Source organism: Microtus pennsylvanicus, chromosome 1 (assembly GCF_037038515.1).
Source record: "Microtus pennsylvanicus isolate mMicPen1 chromosome 1, mMicPen1.hap1, whole genome shotgun sequence".
Taxonomy (NCBI): Eukaryota; Metazoa; Chordata; class Mammalia; order Rodentia; family Cricetidae; genus Microtus; species Microtus pennsylvanicus.
Genome location: NC_134579.1, coordinates 143575517 through 143589730, shown reverse-complemented (window position 1 = coordinate 143589730; position 14214 = coordinate 143575517).

The window sequence follows — 14214 nt, the reverse complement described above, 5'->3', positions numbered from 1 at the left end:
CGTGGCCTATAGGTCTATTTAAATTGCTCACCCGGTCTTGATTTAATTTTGGTAGGTGGTATCTACATAAAAAATTGTCCATTTCGTTTATATTTTCCAGTTTTTTGGAGTACAGATTTTTGTAGTATGACCTAATGATACTCTGAATTCTTTGAATTTCCTCAGTGTCCATTGTTATGTCCCCCTTTCCATATCTGATTTTGTTAATTTGGATGTCCTCTCTCTGTCTTTTGATTAGTTTGGATAAGGGTTTGTCAATCTTGTTGATTTTCTCAAAGAACCAGCTCTTTGTTTCATCAATTCTTTGTATGTTTTTTCTTTTTATTTTGTTGATTTCAGCCCTCAACTTAATTATTTCGTGTCATCTTCTCCTTTTGGGTGAGTCTGCTTCCTTTTTTCTAGTGCTTTCAGGCATGCTGTTAGGTCAGTGATGTGAGTTTTCTCCATTTTCCTCATGTGAGCACTTCGTGCTATGAACGTTTCTCTTAGCACTGCTTTCATAGTGTCCCATAGGTTTGGATATGTTGAGCCTTCATTTTCATTGAATTCAAGGAATATTTTAATTTCTTTCTTTATTTCTTCCTTTACCCAGGAATGGTTCAGTAGTTGACGGTTCAGTTCCCATGAGTTTGTAGGCTTTCTGGGAGTAGTATTGTTGAATTCTAACTTTACACCATGGTGATCTGATAAGACACCTCTTAATTAGCCAGTGGAGCAAACTGACCAGTGGTTGGTACTGACAAGGCCACAATGTTATGGGAAACAGAGAGATGTTCCCATTACTCATCAGACCTCCAGTAGCATGAGCAGAAGAGAGATGACTTTACTCCCACCTCATGCCCATCAATGCCTGGGACAGGTGCAGGTACTGGCCCCAACAACATAAGAGTGAGAGGGCTGGTCATATCCCTCACCAACTGAAGCACTCTGAAGATTGGCCCCTGTGCCTCACCTTGGCAACACCATAGAGCTGATTCTAAAGGTAGAGTTGTGAGACCCCAAGTGTGTGAAATCAGGAAAACTGGCCCATCCCCCTGCTCATTGTTGCAAGAGGTAAATTAGGTGAGACAATGCTGGAGAGTTCACGCTGGTGCTGAGGACAGGGGAGATCTGGCTGGCAGACTAATTCTACAGCTGTCCAGGCCCACAGCCAGGTTAATGACTTGGCCTAAACCGATACCTACCCATCTATGACCTGCTGAAGCACATGAATGACATGACCTGCAGACCCAAAGCTGCAGGATCTCAATAACACATGGCAACAACAGGCTATCCAAGAAGAGTCCTAGTGAAGGCCCAGCATCAATAGTGTTGTGGAAACCAAAGACCTTGAACCAGAATAATCACTCTGAAATAAACACTTGCAAGTAAAGATATATGGACAAAAGAGTTTACTGCAAGACTCACTGTGTCACATTACACCTTCCATAATGATATTTTTCAAGTTTCCCTCTTTTATTTTTCCTTCAATTTTGTCTTATTTTGGGGGTGGGTATAAGGGAGGAGAATGGAAGCAAGGGGACAGGGAAATGAATGCTATCACAATACGTAATGTGAAAGATGCATAGAATAAATTAAAATAAAAAACAAAACCAAAGTACAAAAGAAGAAATGCCCCCACTTTTCTGTAGGATGAGACAAGAGAGGTCACTCATTCATCACTACCAGCATGAAAGGGTGAATGGTCATTGAACTGATAGGATTGGAGAACACTCTATACTCTTCATCATTCTCCTTCCTGATAGGAACTATGCAGAGTCATCACCTTGTCAAGGACAGTGCCATCCTCTCTGTGAGCTACAGACTCTGGTTATTGATTGCATATTCTGAAGTGAGCTGTAAGGCAGGTGAGGACCACAGTGCTCTATACTGTAACTGTGGTATCTGGGACTTGGGTAAAGGGCTGTGTCACAGGCTCTGCCAAGCAGAAGAGGAGGGAAATGACCGAAATCTTCAGGTATTTTAACCAGACACTTAAAAATGCCCAGGTTGGGGATATTAGAACTGTGATAATAGAGCAGTTACGTGTGGGACAGATCTGATGTTGATGGCATATGTGACCCTGATTCAGTCATGCTTTCCTGGGTCTCTGTTTCTCTTCAAAAGAGTACATGATCATTTTAATGTCCCTGAGTCGAGCTTAGATATGAGCAATGGCCTGTCTTTAAGATGGGGAAGCTGGAATTCCCTAAGCTTTTCTGGCCATCCAGTGGGGTGTGTTCCTGCTGCTGGCTTTCCTTACCCCATTCCACCCTGACTCCAAGCCCGCCTTTTCATCTGCGAAGACCTTGGAACCCCCAACACAGTCTGCTTCAGGGGTGAGGGGACCTGAGAGCCAGCAGGGAATTTTCCTGCTGCTGGGCCTTCTTTCTCCCATCCCACCCAGCACCCAAGCCTGCCTTTTCTTCTATGAGGTCCTTGGAATCCTGCAAGAGACCCTGCTCCATCTCAATGTGGTTGACAATTGGGGCAGACAGAGGGTCCAATGATAATGGCACTGGGATTTGTCTATACTACATGTACTGGCTTTTTGGGATTCTATTCTCTTTGGATGCATATTTTCCTAAGCCTAAATGTAGGGGGAAGGGCCTTGGATTTCCCACAGGGCAAGCAGCCTTGCTCTTTCTTAGGACTGGAGGGGGTGAGAGGGACGGTGTGTGGGGGAGTGGGAGGGAAGTGGGAGGAGGGGAGAAAGTGGGAATTTTGATTGGTATTATTTATAAAGTAATAAAAAAGAGAAAACATAAAAATGAAATAAAGACCTAGAAATAATTATTCCAAACCCAGATACCTGAACACTGGCATAGAATACAATCAACAACAGCCAGGGTAATATGACACCACCAGAGCTCAGGTATGCTTTGATAGCAATACCTGAATATTCCAATGCTGCCACAGCTTGAGAAAAATGGCCTTCAAACAATTTTAAGAAGATAATAGATCTTCTTAAAAAGGGAATAAAAACATTCTTAAATAAAAGGGAGAAGATATTTATAATTATAAGAAATATATAAATTGCTTAATAAATGCCTAGATAGACAAGGAAAAACAAACAACCAAGTGAAGAAAATTATTCAACATCTGGAAATTGAAATAGAAGCAAGGAAACAAAACTAAAGGGATTTTGGAAATGGATAATCTGGGTAAGCAAGTAGTAACTACAGACGCAACCATGTCTAGCAGAATACAAGAGATGGAAGAGAATTTCAGGCCTTGGAGATATGATAGACATAAAAAATATCAAATCTAAAAGAGTCACACAAAACATCCAGGAAATCTGGGACACTATTAAAAGACAAAACCCAAGAATAGTAGGAATATTCCAGTTCAAAAACTCAGAATATATATTTAACAAAATCATAGAAGAAAATTTTCTTAACTTAAAAGAAAATGTCTATAAAATTACAAGAAACTTATAGAACACTAAGTAGATTGGACCAGAAAAGGAAGTACACAAGTCACAAAATAAACAAAACCAAAATTTTATTTTAAATTTTTTATTTAAAATAAAAAAGAATATTAGAATCAACAAGGGAATAACACCAAATAACATATAAAATCAGACCTATTTAAATTACCCCTAACTTCTCTTCAGGAGAATCTAAAACCAGGAGGGCCACACATATGTTTTGCAGACTCTAATAGATCACAGACTCCAGTTGAGATTACTATATTCAGCAAAAAATTTCAGTCTTAAGGAAGGAGGGGGTGGGAGGAGGGTGAGTGGGGGAGTGGGAGGGGGGATGGGAGGAGGTGAGGAAGTGTAAATTTTTGAATGGAAAAATAAACAAAAAACTTCAGTCACTGTAGATGGTGAAAACAGGATAGTTCTTGAAAAGTAAAATTTAAACCACATCTACCTAAAAATGCAGCCCCAGCAAAGGAAAAGGCAATAAATTATCACACACACACACACACACACACCATTATTAACACTAGAATCTAAAAAAATAGCATGATTTAACATTCACATCATTAATAGCACTCTTTATTGCAGTAGGAGCTGCAAGTTGCATTCCTGCCACCCCAGCTAGCCTGGCTAGCTTATGCCCCAAAATAACAACACACAAATTGTATTCTTTTAAATACTGCCTGGCCCATTTTCTCTAGCTTCTTACTGGCTAATTCTTACATCTTGATTTCCCATTTCTATTTATGTGTGTAGCACCGAGGTGCGCTTACCGGGAAGATTCTAGCCTACATCCATCCTGGGTTGAAGCTTCATTGCATCTGCCTGGGAGAGCAGAGCATGGTGACTGAGCTCACTTCCTCTTCCTCCCAGCATTCTGTTCTGTTTACTCCACCCACCTATGTTCTAACCTATCAGGGCCAAGCAGTTTCTTTATTACTTAACCAATGACCTTCCTCCATCATTTCCCCTTTTTTGTTTAAACAAAAAAGAAGGCTTTAACTTTAACATAGCAAAATTGCATATAACAAAACAGTTATCAAGTAAAAATTACAATATTTACATCTATTTTATCTTTATCATAACTAAGGAAAACTATAACTATAACTAACTATTCTTCAACTCCATTAAAGACTCCAGAAAGATACAATATTACCAAAGCAAACAAGAAATAAGCAACTTCCAAACTCTAGAAATGACAGAGACATCTGGCTGCCTGGACAGTCATCCAAAGTTTCTCTGTACCGTTGGGGCATCCATCTTCGGCCTACAGGCCCATAGTATCCATAGACATTTCCAGGAAGCAGGAAATTTCAAAGTCAGTTCAGTCACTATCTGCTGTGTCCTGCAGAATGTCTTGCAGACTTCTTCATGAATCAGGAACCCCAAAAGATCATCTCACCTTTAGGCAGGTTCAGTAGTCCTCTCTCTGCGGGTTCTCTGTGTCCAGTTTATGCAATAGTCCAGGCAAGAACAGTTTCTTGCCCAAATGGCTATCAAACTCTATAAGGATCCTCTTCGATGCCCATCTTCTTCTTGAAGTAGATTGGTGTTTCCAGGAGCGGACATGTATCATTGTCATGAAAAACCCCAAGTTATTAAAACATTAAATAGCATATTCCATAGTCTTTGAAAGATATGAAGAATGCAGAGCTAACTGAAATATATATCTATATATCTAGAAAATCTAACTAACATGACTACAAACTTGACTATTATTAATAATTAACTACTCAATCACAATACCTTAATCAAGATCAGAAACACATATACATATAACAAAATTGACCTTAAATTTAAATCACTAAAGCAAAATCCATATCAATGTGAATTATTCATACCTATATCATATCCCCCTTTAAATGTAACAGAGTATTTATTTATTTATTTATTAAAGATTTCTGTCTCTTCCCCGCCACCGCCTCCCATTTCCCTCCCCCTCCCCCAATCAAGTCCCCCTCCCTTGTCAGCTCAAAGAGCAATCAGGGTTCCCTGCCCTGTGGGAAGTCCAAGGACCACCCACCTCCATCCAGGTCTAGTAAAGTTAGCATCCAAAAGAACATTTATAAACAATATTTGGGAATATGGGCACAGTTATTTCTCTCCAAACTGTTTCTTGCTGTATGGGGGCGCTGTTAATCAGATATTTCAGGGTATAACCTGTGTGCTAGGTTCATCTCAGTCGTCAATTGGGTGAAGTAATTTTTTGAGGGTGTTCACAGCAACCTTTCAGGAGGGCGTGGTCTATCATACCATATTGGGATAGAAGCAATCCACAGGGTTTCATCCTCTGTGAAAACGAAAGAAGACTCTCTTTTCCAAAGTATCGTATCCTTAGATCTAAATTCTGAAGTCTAGGTATTTTCAAAATATCTATGTTGGATTAGTTCAGCAGCATTTATAAACAAATATCGTTCAGCAGCTGTTGCTCCTTCCTCAGCATTCAAACAATTCAAAGAGAGCATAATAGCATACAGTATCAAAATTCTCTCTTTATTTTCCATTTTTTTACGGCTTTATTTTAACTCTATTTTGTTTATTTTTACTTTTTGAGACAGGTTTTTGGTATATCTTTGTCCTGGAATAACTCTGAAGACCAGGCTGTCCTTGAACTCTCAGAGATCCGTCTGTCTCTGCCTCCCAGGCATTGGGATTAAAGGCGTGTGCTACCACACCTTGGAGTCACAGAGGTCATTCTCCCTCTGCCTTCCAAGTGTTGGGATCAAAGGTGTGTACTACCACACCCAACTACTCTCTTTCTTCCTTTTATTTGTTTTTTACTTTAAGAACTTTAACTTTTAGTCTGCTTATATTTTCAACACACTAAATCATTTAGAGGTTTTTTTTGAATCTCTCTTTACTGTATCTTTCTCTCTTTTTCTGACTACATGAACCTTTAAATTACTGAGCAATATGGGTAGGATTAAAGCCGTGGCTTTGGTGGCTGAATCCAGCTCATTCCTTAGCTTTCTGCCATTCCAACCTTGTGGCAGAGGTACCGGCCAGAACCACGTTCAGTGCCACAAGTCTACAGTGTTTCAAGGTCCTTGCAAGCAAACAATCTACAATACTCAAATGCTCTCTCTGGAGCTGACCTCCTGCCTCAGAGAGTCAGAGTTTGCCCTGGCAGGATGGCCCACAAAGCCGACATTTTAAAACGGCTCAGCTTTTTTCCTGCTATGGCCGAAAACTGAAAAGCATGCGTTCAGCTTTTCATCAACACTGTTTAAATGTTTCATGGCAGGACCTCTTAAAAGAGCTGCAGGATTTTTCAGCTAAAGCTGAGTCAGGAAGCCTCTCTTAGATGAGAGCACTTGCTTGCCTCTAGCAAGCAGAGCAGACCCAAGAAATTGCTGCTACCACATCGGGGCGCCATTCTGTAGTAGGAGCTGCCGGTTGCATTCCTGCCACCCCAGCTCCTGGTCGCCTGGCTAGCTTATGCTCCGAAATAACAACAGACAAATTGTATTCTTTTAAACACTGCCTGTCCCATTTGCTCTAGCTTCTTACTGGCTAATTCTTACATCTTGATTTCCCATTTCTATTTATGTGTGTAGCACCAAGGTGCACTTACCGGGAAGATTCTAGCCTACATCCATCCTGGGTTGAAGCTTCATTGCATCTGCCTGGGAGAGCAGAGCATGGCGACTGAGCTCACTTCCTCTTCCTCCCAGCATTCTGTTCTGTTTACTCCACCCACCTATGTTCTAACCTATCAGGGCCAAGCAGTTTCTTTATTACTTAACCAATGACCTTCCTCCATCACTTTATCAATGGTCTGAATTTGCCAATAAAAGATGCAGGCCAACAGAATGGTTAAAAATAATAGGATGAATCCTGCTGTGTATAAGAAATACACCTCATCAAAGAATAGATTGTTGGGAAAAATTTTCCAATCAAATTTACCTAAGAAGCATGCTGGTGTAGCTATTTTAATATCTAACAAAACAGATTCCAATGCAAAATTAATCAAATGGGATAGAGAAGACAATTTTTAAGCATTCAAGGAAATATCTACCAGGATGGCATCTTCATTTTGATCATCTATACCAAATGCAAGGGTACCCACAGTTGTAACTCAATGCACACAGTGGAGATTACACATTAACAGTGTGAGACCTGAATACCCCACTCTCACCAATCAGAGACCAATCAGAGTTGTCCAGTCAGAGACTAAACTGAGAAATAATGTAAGTAACAGATGTTATAGTTCAGATGGGCCTAACAGATATGACAGGACAATTTAGTCAGAAACAAAAGAATTACCCTTCTTCTCAACATCTCATTGAACCTTCACAAAATTGACTATATACTTGGTTACCAAAGGAAGTCACAACAGACACAAGACAACTGAAATAACCCTATGCATCTTTTCAGATCACCATGGATTGAAGCTGGATTTCAATGGCAATAGAAACCCTAAAATCTCATGGAAATGGAACAACGCTCTACTGATTTACCACTGAGTCAAGAAAGAGATATAGAAAGAAATTAAAGACTTCCCAGAATTCAATGAAAATTAATGCAAAGCATACACAAATTCATGGGTCACATAAAACAGTGCCAAGAGGAAATTTTATAGCACTAGGTGTCTTCATACAGAAATTAGAGAGAGCATATACTAGTAACTTAAGAGAAAACCCAATAGCTCTAGAACTGAAATAGACACACATACCCCAGAGGAGTAGAGGATAGCAGGAAATGGTAAATGGGTGCGTGAAATCTATGAAATAGAAACAAAGAGCATCCAAACAGGCTAGGCTCCCACAAAGCCAGTTCATGTATTAGGATTGAAACCAAGTGCCATTGTCCTTGGCTTCTCATCAGCCTTCATTGTCCGCCATGTTCAGAAAGTTCGGTTTCATCCCATGCTTATTCAGTCCCAGTCCCGCTGGCCTTGGTGAGCTCCCAATAGATCAGTTCCACTGTCTCAGTGAGTGGGTGCACCCCTCATGGTCCTGACTTCCTTGCTCATGTTCTCCCTCCTTCTGCTCCTCATTTGGATCTTAAGAGCTCAGTCCGGTGCTCCTATTTGGGTCTCTATCTCTATCTATCACCAGATGAAGGTTCTAAGATAATATACAAGATATTCATCAGTATTGCTATAGGATAGGGGCATTTCAGGTTCCTCTCCACAGTTGCCCAAGGTACTATCTCGGAACATCTACCTGGACATCTGCGAGCCCCTCTAGAGTTAAGTCTCTTGCCAACCCTAAGGTGGCTCCCTTAATTAGGATATATATTTCTCTGCTCCCGTGTCCACCCTTTATCCCAACCATCCCATTCCCCCAAGCTCCCCCCATTTTCCCCTTCTCACGTTTCTCACCCCAATTCCCCTTAGCCCCATGCCACCTCACCCCCAAATTCCCAGTTTTTACCCGGCAATCTTGTCTACTTCCCATATCCAGGTGGATGAGTATATGTTTTTCTTTGGGTTCACCTTCTTATTTAGCTTCTCTAGGATCACAACTTATATGCTCAATGTTCTTTATTTATGGCTAGAAACCAATTATGAGTGTGTACATCCCATGTTCATCTTTTTGTGTCTGGGATACCTCACTCACCCTCCTGGACCTGGATAGAAGTGGGAGGACCTTGGACTTCCGACAGGGCAGGGAATATGGACTGCTCTTCATCTCGAGAGGGAGGAGGAATGGAGTGGGAGGGAGGGGAAGAGGGGGAGGGGAGGGGGAGAGGGCAATGTGTGGGAGGAGGGAGAGGGAAATGGGAAATGGGGAGGAGGCAGAAATTTTTTTTCAACAACTAAAAAAAATAAACAAAAAAATAAAGAAAAAAAATAAAATGCTGATTGGCCGGTATTCGGCAATCATGCAGGAAGTAGAGGTGGGGCAGCAAGAACAGGAGAATTCTGGGAAGAGGATTCTACAGTCTGCAGTCATGGTCCAGACAGGGAGCAAACAAGATGTGACTGCATCACCGAATAAGGTATCAAGCCACGTGGCTAACTCAGACAAGAATTATGAGCTAATGTAAGTTATAAGACTTAGTAAATAAGAAGCCTGAGCTAATGGGCCAATCAGTTTATAACTAAAAACAAACTAGAAACAAAGAGAACAATGCAAGGGACAAATGAAACCAAGAATTGATTTTTTGAAAAAATCAACAGAAGAGACAAACTGTGTTATAACTGTGAAGGTGCAGACACTCCAACCTGCTTCAACTGGGTTAGTTCAACTGAACTAACCTAAGCTTCTCAATGCACAGGGACCCTTGTTTTCTCTAAGACAAAGGTCCTAATATTGATGACTTTGTCTCTCTTTCTTTCCTTTGAGCTTGGAGTGACCCTTGGACCAATGATCAATTCATTATTGAATAAATGATGTTGAAGTTGTTGAAGGGTAAAACACTCTACTCAGCTGAAGTGAAATTGCATGAATGTAGTAACTGCTAATGAAAGTATGATGGGTCGTATTCAGTGGACAGGTGCCAGGACATAAAGCAACTTTTTTTAATGGGCTTAAAAGACTTCATAGGAAAGGTCCCCAAGGAAAGGACAGAGGAGGAAGTTACTTCAGGCAGCTGCTTTTTCTCAAGGGACCTATATATAGAATTCTCTACTGCAGGTAAATGGTAACATGCTGCTGCCTTAAGCAGCACCCCCTTCCCAAGGGCAGGTCATTGCTCATATCTAAGCTTGACTTAGGGACACAGTGATCATGCACTGTTTGCACAAGTGAAAGGAAATAGAGTCCCAGGAAATAGTTTCTGACTCAGGGCCACACAAGCCGTGGGTGACATATCTGAACACCAGATATCCTCTGTATTGTCACAGCCCTAATTTCTCTACCCTGGAGACTTTATTATGTGCTTATTTACTCTGAAGGAGCTGGTTGAGTTACCTGAAGTGCTCCAGTTAATTCACCTCTTGCAGAAGTGAGCAAGGGGGTGGTGGGGCTGTTTCTCCTGTTTTCTCACCCTCAGAGTCTCCTCTCCCATACCTATAGCATTAAAACCATTTTATTGTGTTGCCTAGGTGAGGTTAAGGGCAACTCTTCTGAGTTTTCCAGTTGGTGAGGGGTGGGGACAGCCCTCATCCCCTTATGAACTTAGGACCAGCTCTACTACCTGTTCCAGGTGTTACTTGGCAAGAGGTGGGGGAGGGTATCACCCCTTGCCCAAGCTATCACATATCTGAGGAATAATGGGGACAGCTCTCCTTTGTTTGTAATATTTGTGCTGGTTCACCTTCAGCTCCAGCCACCAGGCAGCTCTACTATGCTGTCTAGGTGAGGGGCAGGACTCAGTTGCCCTAGTGCTACTATTGCTGGTAAAGGGGAAGGTCAGCTCTCTCAATTGATCAGAAGTGGCTATGGCTGCATGCTTGTGTTGATCCTGGTCTTTAGGGAAAGCTGTCAGTATCCACACTAAACCCATTGTTGGTACTATGTTTTCACATGTGCCCTTACTGACATGGTGTAGTATTCTATACCTACTTTGCCTGTGTTAATTTTTTTAAAAAAAATATTCACTTTAGCTTCATGGTGGTGATGTTTGCCTATATTCTCAGCCAGCCTGTTCTACAGAACAAGTTTGGGGACATCTAGGAATACACATTGAAACGTTGTCTTGAAAAACAAAACAAAACAAAAAGGCTTAATTTTTTCAATTGTCTTCATTGATTCAGTTGTTTTGGTTTTTCATGGCATTAGTTTTGTGTTTCTTCATGCTTTTACTTCTGTAGGGTTTGCACTTCTAAGAATATGTCTGTTTCATCTGAGTCACTCAACAGTTAATAAATAAGTATTGAGTACTCACGGAATTCTTAAAATTCTGAATAATGGACTTTAAGGTGACAAATTATTTTTATTTACTTGTATCATTATTCTACCCAATGGAAGTCAGTTAAGGATGATGAAAGAACAATGATTCCTGGCATACTCTGTATGGTTTGCTTAGTTGTCTTCTTCTTGTATAGCCTAGGACCACCTGTCTAACAATATCCACAGTGGACTGGACCCTCACAATCAATCAATAACAAGTAAATTCTTCCCATACATACTAACAGACCAAGCTGATGGAGGCAATTACTTGAGGCTCCTCAGATGTCTCTTGGTTATGTTAAGAGATACAAAGTAACCAGCACACCTGTCAAACACATCTGAAACTTCAGTCTAGTTTCAGCAAGTTATTGTCCCCACACAGAGCTACAAACAACAACTCCTGCCCAGCAAAATTGAGAACTCAGTAGTAATAACATGTGAACCTATTCTCGGGATATAACCTAGCATGTGGTGGATAAGTGGTCAGAATCTCTCAAAAGGCGTTAGACTGAGGCTGTCTTAGATCAAAAGAACTTTCACTTTTCACAGTGTCATTAAGACGAACTCAGAATGATTTGGGTGTGTAACCTGGGACCCACTGAATGCAACATAATGTGATTCAGTCAATACATTTACATACGAGTAACTATTTTCCATCATGGCTCCAACTGTGGAACCCACAGGACCAGAGATAGAATCATCAGTTCATTAGGTTTCATCATGTATCAACATCTGTGTTGACCAAGTTTTCCTGTACTTGCTCTTGCACATTTATCCAGGTTCATCAGGGAACAAAGTATGACATGAGGGGTGATTTCTCCTTTCCGGGAAAGCTCGGGGTTCCAACTATGATGGAGAAATGTGAAATCCTCGATTCATGATCTCCTAACATATATGAGTGTAGTTGAAGATATTCAGTTTGTGTGATATCTTGATATTGTAGTCCAGATTTTTGTGCTTGAAACAGAAGCATCTTCAGTACATTAATAGACTCAATTTGTGTGACAGTGTTGGAGGTTGACATGTTGTTTCAGAGTTATGGTGGTGTTCTAAAGACAGAATTCTTTTGGCGATTTGGCTTTTGGATTCATTCTGTTTATTCCATAAACCTCCCCTTCTTGTTCTAGCTTGAATTAAGTATCAAACTGACACATCATAAAGTGAACATTTTGGGAACCCTGACTCAAGTGAGCCTTTATTTTAATCAAGTCATTCTGCAGAATTGTTTGTGAGGGGTTGTCTTGATTTTCATGATGGAGGCTGATGGTCCATATCAACTGTGGATAGCACCAGTCATATGCAGATGGCCTTGGCTTCTAAGGAAACTAGAACATGGGGACAGAGAGACAGAGAAAGAAACAGAGAAAGAGACAGGGTGGCAGAGAGGAGAGACAGCATGCAACTTTCCTTCTCAGTTCCTTCCTTCACATTCCTGCTTTGAATTCTACCCTGTCTTCACTCAGTGATGGATTTGACTGCAATGTGTCAAGAAAGTAAATTCTTTGCTTACTAAGTTGCTGATTTCAAAGTGTTTACACAACAGCAGAATCAAAACTAGAACTAGCCCGGCCGTGGTAGTGCACACCTTTAATCCCAGCACCTGGGAGGCAGAGGCAGGCGGATCTCTGTGAGTTTGAGACCAGCCTAGTCTACAGAGCTAGTTCCAGGACAGGCTCCAAAACCACAGAGAAACCCTGTCTCGAAAAACCAAAAAAAAAAAACAAAAACAAAAACAAAAAAAACCACAAAACAAAAACAAACTAGAACTAGAATCTTTATTTGAGATCACAAAATGCATCTATTTGTATCATAACTTATATTCTCTTTACTAAAGCCATTAGCATCCTTTGTGCAAAGAGATTAACCAAGCTAAGACCAGTTAAGTGCAGGTGCAGCCCCCGTTCTATCCTCTCCTTTGACCTCAAATGAAAATGATAGGACTTTCCTATCATATTTTGGAAGCACTGGGTGTGCCCATCATCTAGATATATACTTTTGTCTCTGGGCCAGGAATTATCAGAAAATGTCAAAAACTCTCTCTAGATTCACTCCACACTGCCTGGAATAACAGTGAGCATGATGACTAGCCCTGCAATGCACTTGTGCCCAAGGACCTGGCCACTTCACAGCATTTGAGCCTGGTTGCCATTCCTCTTGTAGCCACAGACACAAGCTGTAGGTCTCCTACTGTTCTCTAGGGGACAACATAAGGACACGCAATCACCACTCAGAACATTATTCCGCTGTGTATATATACTACTTTCTTGGTATTCTATTAATCAATTGATTAATTCATTCAAGTTGTTTCCCTTTTCTAGCTTTTGTGAAGAGGGTAGCAATGAACCTGGCTGAGCGTGTATCTGTGGAGTAGGATGTCAAGTACTTTGACCAAATGCAGGAAGTGGTGTAGTTGAGTCAGATTTGTGAGGTGTGGTAGATTTGTTTTTAGTTTTTGGGAGAGTTCTCCAGACTTTTTCTAAAGTGATTACACCATTTGGAACCCCACCAACAGTGAATGAGGGCCCCCCTTTCTCCACATCCTCATCAGCATTTGTTGTAGGCTATTAGCCATTCCTATGAGGGTAATGTGAAATCTCAAGGTAGTTTTAATTTACATTTCCCTAATTGCTGAGGATGATGGACATTTCTAAAATAGTTCTTAGTCATTTTTAGTTTTTATTTTGAGAACTCTCTGTTCAGATCCATAGCCAATTTTAAATCAGTTGTTTCTTTTTTTCTTTCTCTTTTTCTTCTATCACTCTTTCTCTTTCTACCTCTCTCCTTCTCTGTCTTTCTGTGTCTGGTTTTGAGATCAATGCTTCTTTATATAGCCCCAACTGTCCTGGAAATCACTCTCTAGAACAGACTGGCCTCAAACTTAGGGGGATCTTCCTGTCTCTGCCTCCTGAGTACTGAGATTAGGTGATTATAGCTGTGCCAGGCTCTGCTTTTTTTCTTAAATCTTTGGGCTTCTTTGAGTTATATAAATATTTCTGTATATTGATCCTCTGTCAGATGGATAAC